At 44.1% G+C, this 27,113-nt stretch overlaps 1 protein-coding gene across 3 annotated transcripts in view; it reads right to left on the reverse strand.

The window, feature by feature from the left end:
* Window positions 1–27,113, reverse strand: part of SLC8A3 (solute carrier family 8 member A3) — a 196,684-nt gene that overhangs the window by 147,165 nt on the left and 22,406 nt on the right. The gene's annotated exons all lie outside the window — the stretch shown is intronic.

Raw genomic sequence — 27,113 nt, forward strand, 5'->3', positions numbered from 1 at the left:
GCGGGACACAGCTGTCACTACTATTACTGCCATGATGTACCCAGGCTGTGCATAGATGACTCCACGCTCCAGGGCCATCAGCGTGCCACTCTTCACTACCACTAAATATACACCAAAATTTAGAGAAAAAAAACAACACAAAAACAAAAACATGGTAATGTTCTGCTGAAAGGCTTGAAAATACCAGAGCCGGAAAGAGCTACACTAATGAACTCATATACAATAGCAAAATTCAAGTACCCAGTGACATTCCGATAGATAGATGTGTGTCTGTCTGCCTACTTTCAAGTTGTGTATAAAGTAAAAATTGACGACCCCCTAAACTAACCAGGAAAGATAACCAGGTGGAAGAATGAGATGCATCACATCCCAGGCCCACCTACTGTATTTTGCTACTCATTGCATTATATGATAGTAGACCTTCTATTTGTTAACAATTGGGTTAAAACAGTATACCCTGCCATAAAACAGGCTGTTCTCTTTCAGTCACAGTATTCTTTCTGAGACATTTGAGTAACATGGTTAGTTAATCTACTGTGGGCCCTGTGAATCTGAACACAGAGTTTCACATGGAATCTCAGTCTTAACAGTAGGATTTTCAAAAGCACCAAAGCTTAGGACCACGTGTCCATTGGACTTTCAGTCTCCACTGATTTTCAATGGGACTTGTACTCCCAAGTCACTCAAGGCAGATTTTTAAAGGCATTTAGGTGCCTTTAAAAATCTGCCCTTTAGATGCTTTTGAAAGCCCAACCTCAAGTTCCTCAAGCGGCTAGAGAACACGGTGTCTATTCCAGACAGCATTTTAATTTTACTGGAGTGAACAAATGCATTGCAAATGGCTATTTTATCATCATCATCATCATCTTGTTGTGTCACTCACTTCTTTCCAAAAGCAGGCACAATCTCCCTGAATCTACAAAAATGTTTTTAACATCCAGATAAGAATCGAGAGAGACAAGCAAAATAGGAAGGAAAGAATGAACTAAGACTGCAAATGAACAAAGCCATCCTTGACAAAGCACAGCGGAGAGGAAAGAATCGATTATGCAGTATCAGAACCACAAATCCATATCACACCCCCTTGGTATGGAAAAAGATGGAAAGAAATATCTCTTTGATGCAACTCAGATTAATTCAGAAGTGACAGATTCTCCCCAACTTGCTCTCTCTCATGCCTTATCTTTCTGTTTCTCTTTTTAACCTACAGCTGGTATATGGTGCCAGATTGATAGACTCAGAGATGAAATATCCATGGAACAGGTACAGTACAGGCAGTAACCATGCCTTTTCCCCATGCTGCTTTGTCAAGATGTCTCAGTGTGACCCTGTTTAATGCGATAGGAAATATCAGTATCTGCTAGGAATGGTCTAGGTTTACTTGGTCCTACCTCAGCACAGGAAGCTGGACTAGATGCCCTTTCAAGGTCCATTCCAGCCATACACCCCTATGATTCTATTGATCTACCTTATGTAGCCTTAATGGCTTCTATTGCAGTTCATTCTTCATCCCATTTTCAGAAGTCACAAGGTGGGTGAAGTAATACCTTTTACTGGACCAGCTTCTGACGGTGAGAGACACAAGCTCTCTCTCACCAACAGAAGTTGATCCAATAAAATATATTACCTCACCCACCTTGTCTCTCCAATATGCTGGGACCAACACAGCTACAACTACACTGCATTTTCAAAAGTGACTGAGGTGCCTGAGTCAGTCAGAATATCATACTTACACTGTATTAGCAATGACACTTCCTTCCCTCAAATCAATCTCAATGCTACCTCCAACCTCCTTCTCTGTGGTCTGACCTTCTTCTAGAACTAACACTAGGCTATTTAGGTTAGATATTAGGAAAAGCTTTCTAACTACAAGGATAGTCAAGCACATGAAATCTACATCCTTTTTGGTTTTAAGAACAAGTTAGACAAATACCTGCCAGGGATGGTCTAGGTTTACTTTGTCCTACCTCAGCGCAAGAGGCTCTATTAGATGCCCTTTCCAGGTCCATTCCAGTCATACACCCCTATGATTCTATTTATCTACCTTATGTAGCTCTAATGGCGTCTACTGCAGTTCACTCCTCACACCATTCTGAGGCTTTGCCAGCCAATATTTAAAAAAAAAAAAATAATGGATCATTATACGGATTATTCCTCAAACTAACTGAATGAGATTTCTAAAGCAACCTCTTTTGTTGGTAGCTTCTATTTACACTTTTGGATTTCCAAACCCAGCCTCTGGTTCCGGAGTAAAAACACAAGCTCGGCAATATATTTCTTCCTCTTTTTCACTAACTGTTGCGATGACCCCTGTTCACATTAACAGAAGTCAAAATCATTTTCAGAGGCAGTGTAACAAATAACCCAATCCTGCCATCCTGAAACAGACAAAATTCCCCAGTGAGATCCAACAGAATTTTGTCTGCATGGGGACTGCAAGATGAGACCTTAATATGCTTTCAATAACATAACAGTTTTAAATTAAAAAGTCTTCAAACCACAATACAGCATCCTCCATAGCCCTCTGGGAACCAGAGCAAAAGTGCTTTGCAACATGATACATTTACTAGATTTTTAAAAACTTATATTAATAAAACATTAGTGTAATATTAAACACTCATAAGTCAGGAAATACAAAAGTTAAGGTTCTCTTTGCAACCATAAGTCACCTGTGTTGCTTATGCAAGATCCAATTTTGCCCTCAGAAACATCTATGCAACTCAAATTGAAATCACTGGAGTTGCCTCTGAGAGCAGAATTTGGCCAGTTGTATATTAAAGCAAATACAAATAACATTACACTGTCACAAATAGAACAGAATACTCTATTACAAAGAAAACCTTCACTTGTAAACTGCAACCCTTATATATATTACTCTCTCAGTTCCTGCCAAACTGCCCTCCACCAGTCCCCCATGTGCACCCCTTTCATGGGGCAGGCCCATGCCTCCACTTCTTTATGGGGTGGAATTTCCTGATCCAACCACTTTCCGACTGGGTCTCTGAGTTACACCCCTCTGGATACCAATTGTGACTAATTCACGGGGTCCAATTGGGCTAGAGCCTGCCAGGATTTCTCTGGGAGCTTGAGACAGCACACATTTGGAATGAGTCAGAAACAGCTTCTTCAAAACCAAGCAGGATGTATTGTGCCCGTAAGGCATGTTGTGCTTAGAGAAGTGGATTTAAACTAAAGAGACCTACAGGCATACTCCCTTGCCCGCACTTGGTCTCTCTATCGGTAGTTCAGGTGAGTCTGGCTTATTCCCCATCTCTGAGTTGGGAGAAGCTGATACTGTTTACAGCATTTTTCTTCTGTCTCGGAGGATACCTCTACACAGCAGCTGGGAGCCTGCTTCCCAGCCTGAGACAGACAAACATGCACTAACTTTGCTCAAGCTGATGCAGTAAAAAAAGCTGTGTGGCCATGGCAGCACGGGTGGGAGCTGTTGTATTAAGATCGATGGAATAAACGCGCCCAAAGAGTCAAAGGTGTTAACAAGACCCTGAAACTGTCCAACATTAAAACAGTTTTAAACAAGGCTTGGGATTTGGTATACAGAGACCTCAGTATCATAGCAGACAGTTTTAATAATCTTCTTAACTTTTTATAAAAGGTTAAAAAAGGAAAAACAGTTAAAGCATTTGGAATGTTAAGTATTAAATAAGGCTTTTACTTTAACTTTTTACTTTACTTGTTCCATTTCCCTTTAGCTGGAGAGTTGTGTTTTTTTTAAAAGCACCCCCCTTGTTTGACAGTCTTTTAAATGGTATTAAAGATGGTAATAACCATCCTTTGGGGGAATGGAGAAGTTAGTGGAGATGGGCTGGAGCGATCGTTGTTGCAGTCCGAGAGTCCAATCCAATTTCCTAGAGGACAAGACAAAAGATAAACACACACAAAAGGGAAAGAATAAAAACAGCAAAGATAGAAAGTGCAGCTTCTGTCTCTGGTGTTGACTGCCATTTGCAACCTTACTGCTGGAAAAACACAGGCAGAGCACACGGTCTAATCAACCACTCCCAGACCTAGCAAACTTGTACCAGCATCAGGCTTTGTAGGGCAGTGCATGTAGCTGCCTTTCTGGTCACATGCTTATAGCTGTGCTGCAAAATCTGAAGTCTTGGCCAACTAAGCCAGACACTAATTAGGCAAAAGGAAAAAGGAGAGAGCTACGCAAGAGAAGAAATAGAAAATAAGGGAGGAAAGGGGGAAGAGACCGCCTCACAGCGGTCTTCGCTATTCGGAATTTAGCTGAAGCCAGTGTCATTTGGATCCCTGGATCTCTTTGGCCCAGTCTGGCAGGATGTCTCTCAGGATTAGGACAAAAAAGGCACAGTGCGGTCACGCTGGATTCTAGGATCCCAGGAGATCATGGAGTTGGCAGCAGGATGGTGAAACTCACTCCTTCCCTCTCTCTTGTCTTTTAGTCAGCCAACATTATGGAAGCCAGTTTTTCCCCCTAAAGTTTATTTTTGAGGACCCCAAAAGGGAGTGATGGGTGGAATAACCCATGCCCTCATCGTTTTGTCCACCAGTTAGGGCTAATTTCCAACACACCAATTTTGGTTCATTAATTTCCAGTCAGTCAGTCGCACACTTTTCTTGTTTACCAGGCATGATTTTCACACAGTCCCTGAGTTACATCAGTGGACCTTTATTTGGACTAATTCAGTCTGTCTTCCTTTTTGCACATTTCCCCTATCAAGATTTGTTGTCACAATAACCTATAACATTTCATGAACTTTCATTCACTTTATTCATTGAGTTCACAATTAGAGTAAATGGATAGGCCCGATTATCACAACACAGCTAAGAATAGCCGTCTGAGTATGGATCCAAAGGGTCGGGCAAGTTTGTCAGGCAGGTAGCTATCCTGAGCTACCAACCATGTTGCTGCCTCCAGGCTGCTGTTTTTAGCATGTGATCTCGAGCAGAGCTAGGATCTCTTTTGATCCTAGGTTTGGGAAAAGTAAAACACCATAGCTTGGATGGATCTTGAAGCTGGGTACTTGAGAGGTTGTCTTATTCTTGTAATTGTTTTACGTTTCCTGCTGGGTCCCCTAAGAGCCCCTTTACAGCCTCCTTTGATTTAACTCTGTGCATTCAGCCATACACAGCTGAACCAGGGAAACCAAGCACCGCAGAACATTAAGAAGAAATTGTACAGACATTTTCCCAGTTCATCACTGTTACAATAACATAAGTTGTATTTATTTTCCTGGCTTTTTGCTGTTTAAATAGAAGAAAAGAGTAAACACTACTCTGTGATTTCACTGTGTAGTACCATCCTGACATAGTAAAAAAAATTGACACAGCTACCATTTTGAACACCCATGGTGAAACAGAAGTGCAAAACGGATGTAGAAACATCCGTTCTACAGTCTCTCATAATTATTATCTGTATTTACTCAATTCCATTATCTCAGATAATATTGTAACTAAATTTTGTCCTATACAAATGGAAATCCAAAAAATTACAGTTCCATTATTTAAGAGTGTTTATTTAAGACCAGATTCTGATCCTCTCAATCACACCAAGTAATTACTCGAGTAACCTTATTGATTTCAATAGCACTAATTGGAGAATATGATACTACTTGCTATGAGTAAGGGTATCAGAATCTGGCCCTTGTTTTGCCAAGTGCCCTGGAGCATAAGCCTAAATCAGAGCTAGCCACTTAGGAAATTTCAGTGAGTCAGTTTCTGCCATTTCTAAATTATGCAGGAATGCACAAACACTCATTGAGCCAAATCCTCAGCAGGTATAAATCAGTATAACTCCATTAAAATCACTGTTCAAGCAATATAAAGAGAAGCAAACTGCATAAATGGTGAGCCAGAATGATTTAAAATTCAGTTTTAAATCATCAAGAGGGTAATAAGTAACAGGTGAGAATTTGTAAAGAATATGATCGCTGGAGAACTGGATGGCTTGGGGGATTGATAATCAACTATTAAAATCTTTCTTCATTGCTAGTTTACATCCAGCCTTTTTTGAAAGTAACCAAAAGTTGGTGCCATCTGACAGCTGCCCACGTGACATGGAATGTTTGTCTCAGACCAATTCCTACTGCACAAAACCACAACAATTGGCCCATGTTGTGGTACCCTTAGCAGAAAGCTCAAGGATTGAATTCAGAGTAACAGCCGTGTTAGTCTGTATTCGCAAAAAGAAAAGGAGTACTTGTGGCACCTTAGAGACTAACCAATTTATTAGAGCATAAGCTTTCGTGAGCTACAGCTCACTTCATCAGATGCATATCGTGGAAACTGCAGCAGACTTTATATATACAGAGAGAATATGAACCAATACCTCCTCCCACCCCACTGTCCTGCTGGTAATAGCTTATCTAAAGTGATCATCAGGTGGGCCATTTCCAGCACAAATCCAGGTTTTCTCACCCTCCACCCCCCCACACAAATTCACTCTCCTGAATGGTTCTTGAAATCTGAACTCCTGCTTTCTCCTAGAGAGGTGGTTTCTGCGGGTCAGTGTTGGGGCATGTCAGGAGGCTTGCACTGGTGTTGTTTCTGTTCTGTGGACAGAGGACTTCAATCTAAGTCTGTCAGTTCATCACCCCTAAAGTCACTGTTGTGACTGTGTCCCTTTAAACTCAATCTCTGAGAAGAGATTGTTCTCCAGGCCCCAAGAGAAAGACAACGGAAAACAGCATTTGTGACGGCATCTTCTGAGCAGTAGCGTAAGGTGGAGTTCATCCTCTGCATCTGTCTTGGGTTCTGAACTGGGGACGAGGGACAGCAAAGCAGTTTAATTTTCCTAGTCATTGTTAAATAGCAGAATGAAAAGGAAAGATGAGCTGCATGGACGCCGTGCAGAGCCAGACTCTCCAAACAGCGGTGTTTTCAATGAAATGTAAATTGTAAATGCACTGTGAACAGCTGAAAATAAGGGAGTACGCGAAATTAGAGGGGACACTTTCACACAGATCAGCTCTCTTGCTAAACGTATGTGGACATTATGCACAAAAGTTACTCTGATATGTGAGCTTTAAATTTACATATGCAGTTACCATGATTGTACTACAAATTACATGATTATGCACATAGATTTTTCACATGCACAATTTGAAAATCTGGGTCTGAAGTATTAATAGCACTAACTGCACAGCTCAGAACACCTAATTGTTTAAAAATTGATTTATTGTATAATATCAAATGCCAGTGTAACAATGGATTGTTAATATCTCCCTGTTTATATCCTTTACCTTTATAACGTCAGACATAACTGTGCACCTAACGGCTTACACAACTGTATGCCTTCTTACAGCTATCACTTTAAGTACACAAATCAATCGCTGTAGGGAAAGAGATACCAGGTTAAGTGTCCACCACAGAGCAGGATAAAAGATCAAAATTATTTAAAAAAAAAAAAAAAACATAGGGGAAAGAAAGCCAGAAGCTGCAATATAAATGGGTGAGCCCAACGGCTAGCATTCAATACCACGACTCAAGAATAGTTTTCAACTATTATGGGCGGGGGGGGGGTGTCAGGGAAGGGAAATTCCCCATTCTGCAGTAGCTGACAACACTTACCAACAAATGTTTTCAAGACTAGTTCTTGGAAAATATTTTTGGACAAAGCCCAAACTGTAGCACGGATAGTGCCTTAAAGATCTTGTCACTTTAAACCTGGGACAGGAAATTAACTAGGGAGACTAGACAGTAGGTATTTCTGTTATTACAATAGTGAAATTTGAGAAGACTCAGGGCTTGTCTACCTTAGGTTTTTCCCCCCCACTGGAGTAGCAAAACTCATGCAGCTGTGCCTGGAAAAAATACCTCCTGGCATAGATGCCCTACCCAAGTGTAAAAAATTACTTGCGTGAGAGCTTTGTCCCCCTGCACAACTTGCTTCACACTTGTTTCCCTCTGAAAGATTGCCAACCACTAGATCCAGGCAAGCATCTGCAAACAAAAAAAGCAAATCAGCTTTTTTTGCCGGAAGATAGCAGGTAAGCGCTGGCTGCTCTCCACATGTTAACACAGCCACAGCCAGGTTGCTCTACTCAAACAAAAGATAAAGTCATTCTCTCTCATTCATGCTGTGGGACAGCTCTGTTAACAAAAGCAAGTGTACATTTGAAGGGATTCTAGGAGGCCCTTTGCTGAATGGAGCTGCGGGTGGGGAAAGACAGAATCTCCTGAAGCTAGCACACCCAGATAACATGTACTCCAGCAGGGAATTGTGGTGCCCTTCACCTCCTGCTTAGATAATGCACTTGCTAGGCCGAACTATTGCTTTTCACAACAAGGCTACATGTTCACTCTACCTCCTGCACAGGCTGCTAAATAGAACAAGAGAGCTACAAATAAGTCAAAGCCTAGAGTCGCTACTCACTCGTTACTCAGGCAAAACTCCCATTGAACTTCACAATGGAGGTTCTGTCTGGGTTTAGAACCTTGTGATTTGAAGGTCAAATCACAGCAGGATGAATGTGACAACTGCCCCCCCCCCCCCCAAAAAAAAAAGCAACTGAGAACATTCAGATCCATGTGAATCCACACTCACATGCAAGGAGGCCCTTTCTATTGTACATACATGTTGGGATATTTCCATTATGTTCAGAATGTCGCACTGGTGACAGATGCCAGACTGACCCACCGTCAGACTGAAGTCCCACGTTTAGCAACCGAACAGCTACAGTACAGGCTGCTGCAATGCAAGTTTCCTCCGCATTACCCCACCTCTCGCCCATTCAGGGCAGGAGTAAGTTTGGTCTCAGTAACAGAGCTGGTCAAAATTTGTTATCGAATCTTTTTGTCCTCATGAAAAAAGGATTTTTGACTACACAAATTTTCCTGAGAAAATGTAGTTTTGCTTGGGGGAGGGGGGGGTCTCTTCAGATTTTCATCAAAAAACTGAAACACAAATAATTCAATTTTCAACACCCCAAATCTTCATTTTTTCCACAAAAATCCCTCAAAATTCTACAAAAAAAGTATGGAAAGAAAAATTTTGAATATTTTGTTTTCATTAGAAATAAAATACATTTTCAACCAGCTCTACTCAAAGGCTATTTGATCCTTGGCCTCACCACTAGGGCAATCAACAAGAGTGCCAGCTAAGTATTGTCCAGGTTAGAAAGTTGGACCAGAGTAAGTACATATTGTTGCACCAGTGCCAATTTTTTAAATATAGGTCTTAATGACAAGTGTGGTGGTGAACACATGTCCACTGGGAACTGGACTGAGATCCACCAGGGCATTTCAAATAGGGCACCAACCAGCCGTGAAATGTCATGGATTTTGCTCCCTACCTTCCTGGGCTGTATTGGAACTAGTGACCTACAGCAAGAAAACCTTCAAATTTCATGATCAGTCCCCCAGCATATCCCCCCTTAGTTTGGCTCCTGAGGAAAGTCACAGTAGGAAACAGTAGGTGGCTGTTGCTTGCGTTGCTTTGTGCTCCACAGTAAATGTGCTTTATATAGCAACACATCTAGTTGTCTACAAAAATACCACCCCCCCAAAACGTGTGTCAATACCAACTCTCTTTCCTTCAAAGTAAGATCATGCACAAGAGTTATGATGACATGAGTGTTTTTGTTTTCTTATGACTGTGGCAAATTCTTTAATATTCATGGGCCTGATTCTTGTTTCCACTATGACCCCTTACCATTGCTCCAGTACTAGGGGTCTTAGTGAAAATAAGAACTGGGGCCTAACACTTGTAAAGAAAAATGCTGCAAAGTGTTAGGAGTATATTCTATGCTCAGACACTTCACACATCCCAAGAGGGTGAACCGGCACGGAGTCCAAGCCCATGTGCAGCCTGAAGCATTCCCGGAATACCCCTGGGCACTCAGACCCATGGCCATTTCGTCTGTGTTTTGATGTCCATGTACTTGATGTTCCATCCCCCACACCCCAGGATAGGGGATTGTAGTTCATTGCCTTCCAAGCTGAAAAGGGAGCAACAGCAGCCCAGTACTTCCTGATCCTCTTCCAGCCTGTGGTGCAGAGAGCAGCCTCGCTGGGCTTCCTCCCCCATGGGCTCAAAGCACCGCAGTGGAACAAAGAGAAGTGGTTGCTGGAGGAGGCCAGCATCAGGCTTCATGATGGCCCAAGCCAAGAGGGAACGTTAGACTCTTCGCTGATTTTAGGTACACTTAGACCTTGGCGGGGGAAGAGTTCCTGATGATCCTGCTGGCTAGCAGAGCAGGTCCAGTTTCCAAGAGAGCAGCAGGAAGATGTGGGGAGAAAGTGTCCAGCTCCTATGAAACAGGGGAACAAGCGGAGCAGCTTCCAAAGTGAGGCCTGGGTAAGATGCTCACTGGAGAGCAGAACACTGTCAAGTTGGAGCGAGCCCATCCCGCAGCAACACAGGAGACCACCCAAAGAAATGCACGTGCGCACACACACACACCCCTTAAAGGGAAGATCCGTTAATAGGATTTTCACATCTGATGGAGGAATGGTTTATACGACCTGTATAAATATTTAAAGAACAAGGATGCAGAAATTAGAGGGACATCTGTGGTTGCAGGGCTCAGCCATGTCCTTTAGAACAGTAATATTTACATTGCAACCCATACTATGCCAAGAAAACGTGTGCATTCTCTTTAGAGACTTCTGCATGACTGTGTTTTAACTCTTGCCTGATACATCTGAATGTTTTTGATAGTGCTCAGTAGAAGAGATAGCAGAAATGCTACTCTCCTCATTGTACTGTTTCACAAATATATTGTTTTAAGTGTTCAAACAATAAAACTTTATATTTAGATTTATACATTATTTAGGGCCACTAACCCCTGAAAAGCAACATTATTTGGGTCCGATATGCATTTATTGTTTCTGTTCACTATTGTGGATTTTTGTTTTGTTACATTATACTTATGAAGTGTGTTTTGCATCCCCTTTTAGGGGTTATTTCACATAGGAGATAACTTACTATTACCGCCACCAAACAGAATTACTCTGTTGGCTCAAGTGGGACAGCTCTGTGTTGCGCTGATGGAGGCCCTCGGTTCAAACCCTGTGTAACATGGGCAGCCACCTCCCAAGCACTCCCTTGTGGCCAGAGGTCACTCTACAGCATCCTGCCTTTGTTTTTCCCTCCCCAGGGCCCTCTAAGAACTTACACTTCAAAGGTGGTTCAAACAGTTCCCATAAAGGGGCCCATTTAGTTAGCCCTCAGATACAAACTGGCCTTCTAGGCCTCAAGACCAGTGTTGCTCTCCTGATACATCCAAAACACAAACTCACAGTCTTCGTCCCACTTGGTCTTTACAGTCTCTTTCCTGTTCAGACAGACTCTCCCCCAGGCCTCACTGCCTCAGGAGCTTTCTCCCACTCTCTCCTGCTTCTTCAGCTTTTTTTCCCCCATTGACTCAGGGCCCTGCAGGAGCCACTTTGCTCCCTGCAGTGTTTACAGACATTGCTGCAATCTCCTGGGCTTTCCTCCTTCACTGCTACTTCCTGCTCCTTTCATATAGGAATGGCGGATTCCTCTCAGGTGTGGCTTATCCAGTAATCAGGGTAGACTTAGCCCCAGGCTCCCTAACCTATGGGGCCAGCCACCCTGTCACACCCTGCCAGTGAGCCCTGGTGGGTGGTGGTAGAATATGAAAACTACAATACTCAGAGCTGAGTAGGCAGGTTGAATATACTTATTGAGTTAAGGAAATTACAGCTTGATGTTCATTTTTAGTGGTTTAACTACAATAGCACGTATGGGTGACAAAGTGACTGCTATGAATTTCCATCCTTTGTTACAAGCTTCGAAGTCTCCATTACAGGAATCAGATTTTCAAACACTCGTCTTTGTTACTGCGCCTACAGTTATTTGTAAGCACAAATGAAGCCTTTTTCATGTCTACTTACCTGACTGTGTCTGCAAACACTACTTTTGACAGTCTAAATTGCAGGGATTGAGGGGACAAGTGCATTCTTTGTGCCCACAATTTTGTGGGGAAAAATCAAAGGCCCAGTGAAGAGTCTGAAAATCTTTCCTTTGATGTTTAGGAGGCTGAGAGGAATAAACGAGTGGTGTTTACGGGGTCATCCACTTAGTATCTTCCCTGACACTGCAGCACTATGGTGAGAATCACTTTTGCTCTTCTTTTTCACAATAAAGGAAGCAACACAGAGCAGCACCCTCCCAGCCTGGGAGTTATCATAGGTATCAAATCCTCTGGACAAGATTAGTCTTCAAAGTCCAACACTCCCCCCACCCACACCATCTCTCACTCTCTCACACACATACATACACACACACAGTCAGTCAGTCACGTCTGGAGCAGCACCAAAGCCTATTTCCAAAGGGCTGCTCTGGTGTGGGGAAATTACTTTCAATGTGACATTTGATTACAGTCTGGAGTAGTCTGTAGGTATGTTATATACAACTGTTGTGCGATAGTACATAGAGGATCATACCCTGGTTGACATCTTGTGGTCAATGTGTGACGGTTACCCCCTAATGGCCAACTGAAGCCACCAAAGAAGAATAAAGACCCCACTTCTAGCATCACCTCAGAAAGACTGTCCTGTACCTCAACTAGTAGAGATCTGTGATACTGGAACTAAAAAATCCTAGGTTTTAGTTGCAATGCCACATAGGTATAGTGGAACCAGCAGTTGGTTGTGCCTACGGCCATGCTACAAGGTAATTCGGAGTGATATAGATTGGAAGGGCATATCGAGTGGGGTCCCACAGGGATCAGTACTGGGTCCAGTTCTGTTCAATATTTTCATCAATGATTCAGATAATGGCATAGAGAGCAGACTTATAAAGTTTGCGGAGGATACCAAACTGGGAGGGATTGCAAGTGCTTTGGAAGATAAGGTTAAAATTCAATAAGATCTGGACAAACTGGAGAAATGGTCTGAAGTAAATATGATGAAATTCAATAAGGACACATGGAGAGTACTCCACTTAGGAAGGAACAATCAGTGGCACACATACAAAATGGGAAATGACTGCCTAGGAAGGAGTACTGCGGAAAGGGATCTGGGAGTGATAGTGGATCACAAGCTAACTCTGAGTCTTGCCAAAAAAGTGAACATCATTCTGGGATATATTTTCAGGAGTGTTGCAAGGAAGACACAAGAAGTAATTCTTCCTCTCTACTCTGTGCTGATAAGGCCTCAGCTGGAGTATTGCGTCCAGTTCTGTGCACCACATTTCAGGAAGGATTTGAACAAATTGGAGAGAGAGTCCAGAGAAGAGTGACAAAAATGATTTAAAGGTCTAGAAAACATGACCTATGAGAAAAGATCGAAAAAAACTGGGTTTGTTTAGTCTGGAGAAGAGATGACTGAGGGAGGGACATGATAACAGTTTTCAAGTACATAAAAGGTTGTTACGGGAGGAGGAAGAAAAAAATTATCTCATTAATCTCCAAGAGTAGGACAAAAAGCAGTGTGCTTAAATTGCAGCAAGGGAGGTTTAGGTTGGACATTAGGAAAAACTTCCTAACTGTCAGGATGGTTAAGCACTGGCATAAATTGCCTAGGGAGGTTATGGAATCTCCATCATTAGAGGTTTTTAAGAACAGGTTGGACAAACACCTGTCAGGAATGGTCTAGATATTATGTAGTCCTGCCTCAGTGCCGGGGACTGGATTATATGACCTCTCGAGGTCCCTTCCAGTTCCACACTTCTAAAATTGATTGTGTGGATCAAATTCTCAGTGGTGTAAATCAGAGTGGTCCATTGTTTTGTCTTCAGTGGAGATAGGGTCATATCATCAGCTGGTATAAACTGAGCTCTTGTCTTTTCCTCTCCCCTAATCTTTGCTACCCTCCGTTGCGGTCACTTTCTCTTTACAATCATTGACAGTGGATATTGTAACTGTACTATGAAGGTCTGCAGAAGCATGAGCGCCACCAACCATGTACAGGACATGCTCAGTCTTCAGTACCTGATTGTTTCCTAGGCCCTTTCCCCTCCCAGCTAGACAACTTCACAGATACAAGTCTTTACACAAAGCTATTCTGTCTCGTTCTGACTGCTAGCTGTAGCTAGATGGCGGGTGGAGTGAAGCATTCTGGCAAAGTAAATTTGCACTTAGAGTTTTGTTGTTTTAATCTATAAATCACCAGGCCTCCTGGACCAAATCCCACTCTGTATCTTGTTAAACTGGTGCTGTCTGAAACTCCACCCAGTCCTATTCCACCCAGACATGAGGAGTGAGCCCCAGTTGGAAACACACTCTGTGGGGTGCAGGAAAATCACCACCCTTCTTCAGATGCGAATTGTGTCAAACATCTTATGACAGAACAGTTTTCCATTGGAAAATGCTGATTCCATGGAACTTAAACATTCTGTGCAAACATGAAACCAGGCTGGCTTGTCAGATTGATCTCATACCACCCTGCCTGGCGATCTAGGCTGCCTGTGCCGCCCCCCCCCCCCCAGATCCGCAACACCCCTGCTGCCCACCTGCCAAACTCCCACACTCCCCCTACTCCTCAGCTCCCTGGCTGGTTGGCAAGCAATCTGCCTGGCAACACCAGTTATCTGGCCAGACAGCTTCCTGGGCAGGCTGGCTCCAGGGCAGCCCATCTCATGGGTGGACAGGCTGCCAACCTCCCCAGGCTGGCCAAGTAGCCAAGAAGCTGCTTGGGCTGGCAGGGAGCAGCTGGGAAATTCCATTTTGGTTCTTCAAAAACATTTTTTTGAAAAATTCTGTACCGTGGCACGTTTTGAATTTTTGACTTTTCATTCCAGTTCAAACCAAAGTTTGTTTTTTTTTCCCCAGATGTGTGAAATTTTTCTTAGGACAGAAATTCCACTTCTCATACTGCTCTATTCTCCTGGGCTTTGGGGAGCGAGGTAGCACCTGAACACTAGTAAGAATAGGGTAATGGAAAGAGATTGAAAACAGGAAATGGAAGAGTGAGAAGGCTGATCTTTGGAAATATTCTACCGCTGCCAACGAAAAAGAAAAGCATTTTAGTCTTAGCTGTAAATTGAAGAGCTTTAAGAATTCTCTATATAACAGACACTGAAATGGTTAGCAAAGGTTCTGGCTAAGCCCAATTAGCAGGGATTTCTGAAGTACTTAAATTAGAGATGGAAAAGGCCTCTTAAATGATCATTCCCTAAACATAAGGTATTTTCAAGTACTTTGTCCAGTCTAATTTTAAATTACTCAAGGAATGGAACTTCCACTACTTCCTTGGGTGACTATCACATGATCTAATTTATCTCAGAGGTTTGGGACCCTTTCCTTATATTTAGGAAGAAATTAAGAAAATTCATGCTACTGCGTCTCACACTCCTTGGTACACTCAATAATTCTCCTCCCTAATTGAAATTTACATATTTCAGCTACTTGTAAATAACTGTTTCCTCCACAGTTATCCTTTGGCAAGACCGCACCTATTTTCATTTTTCCTTCATAAATTAGCTCAGTCGGCCATTTAATCATTTGTCTTGATCTCTCATTTCTGTCTAATTGGTCATAACCCTACTAATATTCAAGTGCCCAGCATCTCAGATCCTGTTCCCACTGGCGTCAGTAACAAATCTCCCATCGATGTTAGTAGTGCAGAACCAGATCCTCAGAAAGGGAGCATTGCTTCCCAACTCCATGACTATGTCACTCATACAGTGGCTTTTTTTTTTTTTTTTTTTTTGGAGTCATACCATTCTGAAGCTCAGGTCAAAGTTGCTATCCACTGTCATCCCACAGTCTATTTTGTCATTATTGTTTTCCTGCTTCCTCCCTCTCCCTGTACTATATATTTGGGTTTGGTGGTAATTTGGTGGGTATGATGATTTCCCAAATACACTGAACTGCGTTTTTCCAGACAGACAATCTCATTTTATTGTTGATATTTAAGAGATTTTTATCCCCACTGCATGCCTATCTTCTCTGGTGCTTGGATGATGGAAGGCTGCCATCTTGGCCAACATGCCAAGGACTGAACCAGGGAACACCCTAGCTAAAAACCTGAGTCTCTACAGCTTAAACTGAAGAGTCAGTCAGACTCTCAAACTGAGAATTGTAACACACTCACATCCTCCCAAAAATACAGATCCAGGTCAAATGAAACATTCTGTGAATTTGTGTCAAATTCGCTGAATTGTTTCCTTAAAAAAAAAAAAAAAAAACCCTCCTAAAATTCTGAAGAAGTCCAAACATTTCATTTTGACATTTTCAAAATGAAACATTTCAATTTTTCTACCCAAAATGACTTTCTGTTCAATTTTATTAAATTTTTTAAGGGGGAAAAAAAACCCATCAAAAATTAAACGATTCATTTCAGGTCAAAGAAAACATCTCATTTGACCTGAAATGACTTTTCCACTTTTTCATTTTACCAAAATACATTTATTAATTAATGAATTTTTTTAAAAATTGTTTAAGATCAACACCCAATTATTATCATTACTTTATTTTTCAGTCTGGCCACCAAACCGAAAAAAAATCAGTTATCCACATGGCTCCACCTCCCAGTTTACTATTATCTGAAAATTTAATTAGCTGGTTTAGCCCCTCTTCCAGATCATTAATACAGATGTTAAAACTGGATCTCCTCAGACCAGTCCCTACACTGCACCACACCAGCACCTCCAAGCTCAAAGCATTGCCGTTATCATTACACTTTGCACACAGTCCTTCAACCAGTTTTTGGTAGGTGACAATGCTTAATTCACCCTCATTTAACTTAATATCTCAGGTAAGATTTCATGGTGCAGCATAGCAAGCACTTTACTGACGTTCAGATGTCACAACTACTGAATTTCATTCAGCTGCTAATTTTACAATTCATTTTTTTTTTTAAATTGAGCATGATTAATTCTTCACAAGGCCGGGCTGCTTACTGCTCTTCGTTCAGTTACGTCCTAGTTGTTTGCAGATTATTTCTTAACATAAGCTCTATTATCTACTGGAGACGGAAGTCAGATTTATCATACGGTAATTGCAACAATCACATGGACTACAATAAGTGGAAGCTCGGCTGTTACAGTGATTACAGTAAGTGGAAGCATTGTTCAGGCCTTTGATTCCCCTCCTCCCCAACCCTCTTATTTTTTGGTCACATCTCTCATGGGTGGCAAAAAGCAATACCATTCTGTTCTCTTTGGCTGGGTTATAGACAGGCCAGGATTTGTTCTTCAATCAAGTCTCACCAGACAGGATCACTTGCTTCCTTCTTTTGGCATTTGCCTTTAGAGTGCAGGTCTGGGTTATTGTCTGTCCTTGGTTTCCTCTCAGTCAGCTGGCCTTCTGTCTTGTCAAGGGCAAACAACCTAAACTACAGTTGGGAACTAGGGTAAATATCTCCATACGTGTTTTTCCTTCTGCTTTTCCCTTTGCAATATTACTATTACTTCCTTCATCCTCCACCTGATTCACAGTCTCAATCTGTCTCTCATAACGCACCAAGGGAAACACTATAGGCCAGATTTTCAAAGATCTTTAGAAACCTAAAAAGATACAGATAGGCATCTAGTGGAATTTTCAAAAGCACCTAACCTGCCATCGAAATAAATAATTTCCCATTAGGTGCCTACATCCATCTATAGGCACATAAGTACCTTTGAAAAATCAGGCTCTATCTGATCTGATTTCCCTCAGCAACTTCAGCCTTCTGGTGAAGTCCCACTACCTCCTTCTTCAAAAGAAAGGAAATTTGTCAAACCTTGGGTAAGTCACTTAGGCCAAAAATTTCAAAATTCAGCTGCCTTAAAAAAAAAAAAAAAAGAGACCTGATTTTCAAAGGATTCCAAAATCAGACCTCCTATTCACATCCCCAACTATGGATCCAAGTCTCTAAAATTAGCTCCCCCACCCGTGCACTTTGAAAATGTAGGCCTTAACTTCTGTGCCTCAATTTTTCCATCTGCAACTGGGGGATAATACTGAGCTATCTCACAGGGGGCTGTAAAGTTGAACTCAAATGTTTGTAAAGCATGTTGAGATCCTCAGGTGCAAGGCGTTCTATATCATACGTATTTCTAAGGCACCTAACAAAGTCCAACATAACAATGGTGTTCTCTCTCTCCTATAGTGGTGGAAAGAATTATTATTATATTTAAGAACACCACTCACCCTCTTCCCCCTCCCTCCACTGCCAAAATGCCTCCTTGTGCTGAGGCCATGCAGTAAGAAGCCTCTTTCGGGCCTGGAGAGGCACAAGAGCCTAGCTGTCCCCTCAAGTTCAGCTGCAGGTTGCTATGGGGAATAGAGAGGACTCTTAGGGCCAATAAAGTTGCAGCAAGTTATATTTGTGGAAAATCAGGCTCTAAGTCTTGACAGCATTTCATTTCATCTACTGCTCAATAGGAAACCTCCATCCATCTCCCCCTCATAATTCATTCTCTCTCACAAACACACACACTATTCTTCCATCCTTACCATTCCCTTCCCTACCCCAACCAATTTCCCTATCATACACCACTCCAAACTGGCAAGAGCAAGGGGATCCCAATTCAATAGCCCCAGGTTTGCTTGAGCTAGTCGATATGTGAAGTGGCTGAGTCGTGAAAGAAGACTGCACTGAAAGGGACAAATACAGAAAACCCTCATTCATCCACAACAACAGCCCCATCTCCCAGTACAAAAAGCCTGGATAAATCTGTTGAAAGTAAATGAGCAAGCCTGCTTCAGTGGAATAGAGGGAACTGCAGCCACAGCCCCTACATATCTACTGATGACCCCAAAAGGACAACAACTCCATACCGAGAACAGTTAAACTAGAAGTCTACTCTCCTCAAGGTAGACACAGCCCTGGTATCATGAGTATGGTGGGGTCATCCACATCAAAGGGAGAAGAATATATGCCCCAGATTTAACAAAAACACAAAGGCAAGCAAGTTTCTTTTAAAGATGAACAAGCCTTGAAGTTTCAGCAATGTTCCTTTTACGGGGTCTTTTTCAATCCAGATAAATTAGAGCTGGAAGAGGCCAGTTGGCTTATATCTCCTGAGACCCATACAGAAGTTTTGTCCCCAACAGTATATTCTTGAAGGGCAGCTTTAAATGCTACATAACGGGACTTACACTGCTCTTTCTGGGACACTATTCCACAGCACAATACCATGAGAAGGTTCAAGGTCTGGAGCAACAGGTATCGACCCTGCGTTGCATAAGAGAAACTGAAGATTTCCTGGACAGACGTCAGGATATGCTTCTACGGGCACAAGGTTCTGAAGATTCAGAGCAGGCTGCACATTGGGGACAGGAGGATGGTGAAGAAATTTGGCATCATGTGACTTCCAGAAGAAAAAAGGGGAACGTCTATGTACCAGCAACGCAGATACAGGTAGGTAACCGATTTCATGTTCTCTCCACAGGTACTAATGCAGAGAGTGGACTAGATGATATGTCTGAGGGAAGGGAGCAGAAGGAGACTCCGCCGATCGGAAGGCATGAGATGCACTGTCCTAGGGTTGGGGGTTCCACGACCACCGCTCCCAAGAGAAGGAGGCGGGTAATGGTGGTCGGGGACTCTCTCCTCAGGGGGACTGAACCATCTATCTGCCGCCCCAACCGGGAAAACCGAGAAGTCTGCTGCTTGCCAGGAGCTAAGATTCGCGATGTGACGGAGAGACTGACGAGACTCATCAAGCCCTCGGATCGCTACCCCTTCCTGCTTCTCCACGTGGGCACCAGTGATACTGCCAAGAATGACCTTGAGCGGATCACTGCAGACTACGTGGCTCTGGGAAGAAGGATAAAGGAGTTTGAGGCACAAGTGGTGTTCTCGTCCATCCTCCCCATGGAAGGAAAAGGCCTGGGTAGAGACCGTCGAATCGTGGAAGTCAACGAATGGCTACGCAGGTGGTGTCGGAGAGAAGGCTTTGGATTCTTTGACCATGGGATGGTGTTCCAAGAAGGAGGAGTGCTAGGTAAAGACGGGCTCCACCTAACAAAGAGAGGGAAGAGCATCTTCACAAGCAGGCTGGCTAACCTAGTGAGGAGGGCTTTAAACTAGGTTCACCGGGGGAAGGAGACCAAACCCCTGAGGTAAGTGGGGAAGTGGGACACCGGGAGGAAGCACGAGCAGGAGCATTTGAGAGGGGAGGGCTCCTGCCTCATACTGAGAAAGAGGGGCGATCAGCGGGTTATTTCAAGTACCTATACACAAATGCATGAAGCCTGGGAAACAAGCAGGAGAACTGGAAGTCCTGGCAAAGTCAAGGAATTATGATGTGATTGGAATAAAAGAGACTTGGTGGGACAACTCACATGACTGGAGTACTGTCATGGATGGATATAAGCTGTTCAGAAAGGACAGGCAGGGCAGAAAAGGTGGGGGAGTTGCACTGTATGTAAGGAAGCAGTATGACTGCTCAGAGCTCAAGTATGCAACTGCAGAAAAACCTGAGAGTCTCTGGATTAAGTTTAGAAGTGTGAGCAACAAGGGTAATGTCGTGGTGGGAGTCTACTATAGACCACCGGACCAGGGGGATGAGGTGGACGAGGCTTTCTTCCGGCAACTCGCAGAAGTTACTAGATCACACACCCTGGTTCTCATGGGAGACTTCAATCACCCGGATATCTGCTGGGAGAGCAATACAGCGGTGCACAGACAATCCAGGAAGTTTTTGGAAACTGTAGGGGACAATTTCCTGGTGCAAATGCTGGAGGAACCAACTAGGGACAGAGCTCTTCTTGACCTGCTGCTCACAAACCGGGAAGAATTAGTAGGGGAAGCTAAAGTGGATGGGAACCTGGGAGGCAGTGACCATGAGATGGTCGAGTTCAGGATCCTGACACAAGGAAGAAAGGAAAGCAGCAGAATACGGACCCTGGACTTCAGAAAAGCAGACTTTGACTTCCTCAGGGAACTGATGGACAAGATCCCCTGGGAGAATAACATGAGGGGGAAAGGAGTCCAGGAGAGCTGGCTGTATTTTAAAGAATCCTTATTGAGGTTACAGGGACAAACCATCCTGATGTGTAGAAAGAATAGTAAATATGGCAGGTGACCAGCTTGGCTTAACAGTGAAATCCTTGCTGATCTTAAACACAAAAAAGAAACTTACAAGAAGTGGAAGATTGGACAAACGACCAGGGAAGAGTATAAAAATATCGCTCCGGCATGCAGGAGTGAATTCAGGAAGGCCAAATCACACCTGGAGTTGCAGCTAGCAAGGAGATGTTAAGAGTAACAAGAAGGGTTTCTTCAGGTATGTTAGCAACAAGAAGAAAGTCAAGGAAAGTGTGGGCCCCCTACTGAATGAGGGAGGCAACCCCCTAGTGACAGAGGATGTGGAAAAAGCTAATGTACTCAATACTTTTTTTGCCTCTGTCTTCACGAACAAGGTCAGCTCCCAGACTGCTGCATTGGGCAGCACAGCATGGGGAGGAGGTGACCAGCCCTCTGTGGAGAAAGAAGTGGTTCGGGACTATTTAGAGAAGCTGGACAAGCACAAGTCCATGAGGCTGGATGCGTTGCATCCAAGAGTGCTAAAGGAGTTGGAGGATGTGATTGCAGAGCCATTGGCCATTATCTTTGAAAACTCATGGTGATCCGGGGAAGTCCCGGATGACTGGAAAAAGGCTAATGTAGTGCCCATCTTTAAAAAAGGGAAGGAGGAGGATCCTGGGAACTACAGGCCACCTCAATCCCTGGAAAAATCATGGAGCAGGTCCTCAAGGAATCAATTTTGAAGCACTTAGAGGAAAGTGATCAGGAACAGTCAGCATGGATTCACCAAGGGCAAGTCATGCCTGACTAATCCAATTGCCTTTTATGACGAGATAACTGGTTCTGTGGATGAAGGGAAAGCGGTGGACGTGTTGTTCCTTGACTTTAGCAAAGCTTTTGACACGATCTCCCACAATATTCTTGCCAGCAAGTTAAAGAAGTATGGGCTGGATGAATGGACTATAAGGTGGATAGAAAGCTGGCTAGATTGTCGGGCTCAACGGGTAGTGATCAATGGCTCCATGTCTAATTGGCAGCCGGTATCAAGTGGAGTGCCCCAAGGGTCGGTCCTGGGGCCGGTTTTGTTCAATATCTTCATAAATGATCTGGAGGATGGTGTGGATTGCACCCTCAGCAAGTTTGCAAATGACACTAAACTGGGAGGAGAGGTAGATACGCTGGAGGGTAGGGATAGGATACAGAGGGACCTAGACAAGTTAGAGGATTGGGGCAAAAGAAATCTGATGAGGTTCAACAAGGACAAGTGCAGAGGCCTACATTTAGGACGGAAGAATCCCATGCACCGCTACAGACTAGGGTCCGAATGGCTCGGCAGCAGTTCTGCAGAAAAGGACCTAGGGGTTACAGTGGACGAGAAGCTGGATATGAGTCAACTGTGTGCCCTTGCTGTCAAGAAGGCCAGTGGCATTTTGGCCTGCATAAGTAGGGGCATTGCCAGCAGATCGAGGGACGTGATCGTTCCCCTCTATTCGACACTGGTAAGGCCTCATCTGGAGTAGTGTGTCCAGTTTTGGGCCCCACACTACAAGAAGGATGTGGAAAAATTGGAAAGAGTCCAGCAGAGGGCAACAAAAATTATTAGGGGACTGGAACACATGACTTATGAGGAGAGGCTGAGGGAACTGGGGATGTTTAGTCTGCGGAAGAGAAGAATGAGGGGAGATTTGATAGCTGCTTTCAACTACCTGAAAGGGGGTTCCAAAGAGGATGGCTCTAGACTGTTCTCAGTGGTAGCAGATGACAGAACAAGGAGTAATGGTCTCAAGTTGCAGTGGGAGAGATTTAGGTTGGATATTAGGAAAAACTTTTTCACTAGGAGGGTGGTGAAACACTGGAATGCATTACCTAGGGAGGTGGTGGAATCTCCTTCCTTAGAAGTTTTTAAGGTCAGGCTTGACAAACCCCTGGCTGGGATGATTTAATTGGGGATCAGTCCTCTTTGAGCAGGGGTTTGGACCAGATGACCTCCTGAGGTCCCTTCCAACCCTGATATTCTGTGATTCTATGACTCTCACTGATAGGAAACATCTTAAAGTTTCCTTTCCTTACCGTTGTTATGCTTTAAGAGTTAACATTGTCAAGGAGCTTAATTGCAGCGAAGTACTGTAGCAAAGCTGCCTCTCCAGCACAGCCCCTTGTGGCGAGATGTAGAATACCAGCCTCACATTCCGCCCCTCTCCTTCGGCCTACTGTCAGGCCACTCTAGAGTCCAATCTCTTCCAGAGCTGCAGAGTCCTTTATCAAAGTTCAACAAAGATTGAAAACAACCAAAGCTTCAGCCCAGCCAGGCTCAGCAGGTCACCTCTTCCTCACAGGTGGGCCTCAGCCGCTGTAGTGTTCCACCACACCTTGTCCCATGCTCCCGGGTCTGCAACAGCCAGGGGCTGGCATACACTTCCCCTCACTCAAGCAGGCTGATGCTCTGCAGGGTTCCTGCCTCTGGTCAGGCTTCCAACTCAACCTGGGAGCAGCCTGTCAGTCCTTCTTCCCTTTCTGCTTCTCAGGCTTCTTCCCAAAGAGAATGAACTCCCCACTCCTCTCCTCTGAATCTTCCCTCTCTAACTGGGGTCACCCAGCTCTTTATGGAACTTCCCAGCTCTACCCCAGCTGGATCTGGTAACAAAAGATGAGCCACCTGATCTCCAGCTGACTAGGAGCATCTTTGTGGAGCCTTAAAGGGCCATCCAGCCTGTGACATATACAAAGATGGGCGTGTTTTTCAGATCTGAATTAGGCTGAGGCTAGAGTTTGGGTTTGAGGCCAGATCAGTGCTAGGTTTGATGGTGCTGACGTTTCTTGGTGCAGACATGTCATGGTGCTGACAAACTTCTTGTGAAATTCCAATGCTGCTGACTGATTTTATCAGCAGTCTGATGATATCTGGTGTTTTTTTATTAATGTCCACGCTGTTGGAATCAAGAGATTGCACAAGGATCTCAGCTTTCAAAAGAAAAAAAAGTAAGTTTCTAGTCTCTTGGTTGCAGAGAAAAATCTTGAAAATGTGACCTCAGTGTACCCCAAAGACTTGGAAGCCAGAAGGCAAACAAAAATGCCCAAATATACTATTTTAAAAAAAAAAAAAAACCTCGTGATTTTTAAGCCAAACTCATGATTTTTGGGGAGCCTGGCTCTTAATTTTTGAACGCTTGCGGATGGCAACATTACATTTTGACCCAAAATGGTGGAAGTCTCCCACGGTCATTTAACTCTCCTAAACAGTACTGCAAATCAGCTCCTGTGGAAAAGCATCCACGTCTTATTTAACCCCCGCCATCACAATTAGCACTTGTCAGTCACAGCAAAGAAGCCAAGGATTGAATGGGCCATGGATACCCACTCTAGGACTTCTCTATACTGGGGGAAAACCATCATGCTGGAAAATGTGTTATCCACATTAACCACCTGGAGTGAGCATCCCTTCTAGCAGCTGGAAACCTGACAAGCACTTATCAGCGCTGGAGATGGTCAGAATATTTTCAACTAAATTTTTTTTAATAAAAAGTGCTGTTTAAAATGCAAAATGTTTTGCAGACATATCATTTTCAACAAAGCTTTTAACAGGTAGGATTCTGAGGACCAGGGGGACTCTGGTCATTTCTAGGGAGAGAGAGAAAGACCCCGCCAAACTGAAAAACTGATCTTTTCAACACAAACTCATTTGCTAAAACATTTGGAAGGCTTAGTTCTTGTTCCAGTGCAGAACAAAAACAAGCCTGGAAACCTTGGAAACATTGCTGCAAAACAGAATTGCCGTCCTCTGCCCAGCTTTACTCAGCACCAACACTGTGGATCCCAGAGATGTGTTATTTTAAACCTGATGGTTTTATTAAACAAGATGCACAAGAAAATCTGCAGGAGACTAACCCTTACTTAGTATTAATTTACTCCTTAAAATTGGCTGCTTTGCTTCTCGGGTATGTCATTCACAGGCTGAAACCAATTTATCTCCCCATGCCTGGTGGCAGAAACTCGGGGAAAGCCGGTGGGCGACAGTTGATGTATCCATCTTTGTCTGGTCACTGAAGGGCATCACATCAATCTGCTCCAATGGCCGGGGATGGCTGAGACAGCACTCTTCTGTTTTCCCATTGGCCAACAGCTGGCGGGGGAAGAGGGACCCCAGAGCTGCTCAGCGATGGCATGGGGCCCCCCTGTAGCTCCCCTGCCACCACAGGCAGTGGAGGACCCCCCCTACACAGCTCCCAGTCCCACAAGGCAGTGGGGGGGACCCCCTGCCCCTGGGCAATTGGATCCTTGCAGCTCCCAGCTGCTGCAGGGGGAGAGAGGAGGGCGTGCTGGACCCTCCTCCCTCCCCATTTTGTCAGGGATATTTTTAGTAAAAGTCAGGGACAGGTCACGGGCAAGAAACAAAAAATCACAGAACCCGTGATCTGTCCCTGACTTTTACTAAAAATATCCCTGACAAAATCATAGCCTTGCTCATCATTCATTTTAACCCTCACATTACAGCATAATATCCAGGTGGAGGACTCCTGGAAGGGTAGGATTTGTAGATGGGGGTGCTGAGAGTTGGGACTGCTATCAAGATTTGTCCAAGGGAAACAGAACGGAGAAGCACGTAGGCTCTGGGCTTTTTATCTGGGGTCCTGGAAGTGGCTGAATTAGAAACAAAATAGCATAAAGCCTGTGTAACTCATTGCCACGATAGAAATTAAGACAAAAGAGCTTGGTGGGATTCAAAAAAGGGTTTAATATGTATCTGAATATTAAAACTATCCACAGTTTCACTAGCTAGGGTAATACATATATGATGTATCAACCCTCACTCTCCAGAACACATGCCAACCAATAGCTTCCTTGGGTTATGAACAAACATCTACCATAGGAATTTTACTGCAGCTATAGAGGAAGGTGTAAAAGGCACCCACAATGAAGCATCTAGTTCTGAACATTGTCCAGCCATTGGAGTGATCTAGCAGGGCAATACCCAAAACCTGTTTTCCTTTGAGAGGGACAGCTAACCAGCAGCTGAGAGGGGCGCTTATCTGGAACATTTTGAGGGGGCTGTTCATAGAATATTAGGGTTGGAAGGGACCTCAGGAGGTCACCTCATCCAAACCCCTGCTGAAAGCAAGACCAATCCCCAATTTTCCCCCAGATTCCTAAGCGGCCCCCTCAAGCATTGAACTCACAACCCTGGGTTTAGCAGGCCAATGCTCAAACCACTGAGCTATCTCCCCACTGTTAAAGGGACGAGGCAGCTGGCAGAGGGTTGAGTTGCTTGTTGGGGTAACAATCAAGGGTAGTGTGAGGTTTATGCAGCTGGGAAGATAGAGCTGGGTTAAAGGAGTATCGAGGAGGCTGGGTGGTAGGAGGAACAGGCAGCCTGAGAGTCACCCAGATGTATGCTGCACAAGGGCTAGGAAATGCAGAGCATCACCCAGATACATGGTAGGTAATCTGGCAGTTTGTTAGGGAGCAACGGAGGTGCACCTGCTGCAGATGAACATCCTCACCCTCACCACCTCAGTGCAGCTTCCCAAAGCTGAGCCAGCTTCCAGCATTCTGAAAGTTAAGCCCTGGGGCGAGACTAGCTACCTATTAAAAGCAACCCCAAGACTGCCAGAAGGGACGAGTTTTATTTTTAGCAGGGATGCTAGGAGGGTCACTGCTCATGCTGCATTCACCCACAAAGCCAGATTTTCATGCAGCATGTTGTGTGCTCCGTGTCACAGTGAGGGCAATATCTGTCAGGTTGGGTTTGGCTAGATGGATTATTTAAGGTAGAAAAAGGAGAACATAATGAGTAGTAGTGAGCCTGAAACTATCCTTCACGTTTAGGAAAAAAGATGCCTGGCGAGTGAGAGTAATTTACAAGAGCGCCCATCACCATAGCACTCGGGTGCCAACTGCAAGCATTGGTACAAGCATCTGTGCTGTCTGACAGGGGCTATATTCTCTGCCCCTGCCTGTCATAACCTGAGTTTCTGAAGGATCATTCTTGCACGATATTGCATTATTTTTAATCTGGTAATCTTCAAACAGGCCACTGGCCATTCCCCTTTTGGGCACAAGATCACCAGCCTCCTTCCTTGAGAGAGGAGCATTGCCCGGAGAGCCACAACTTGCATTGTGCTCTGAAGATGGCTAGACTTGACTTCAGCCTGATCCCCGGTAGCAAGGCCCAGATCCAACACCCCCAGCCCCCACCAAACACACACAGCTCCCAGCCATAGAGTGCTTCACCCTGGGCTCTGACAGCTGTAACATCCCTGTTG

Source organism: Lepidochelys kempii, chromosome 6 (assembly GCF_965140285.1).
Source record: "Lepidochelys kempii isolate rLepKem1 chromosome 6, rLepKem1.hap1, whole genome shotgun sequence".
Classification (NCBI taxonomy): domain Eukaryota; kingdom Metazoa; phylum Chordata; order Testudines; family Cheloniidae; genus Lepidochelys; species Lepidochelys kempii.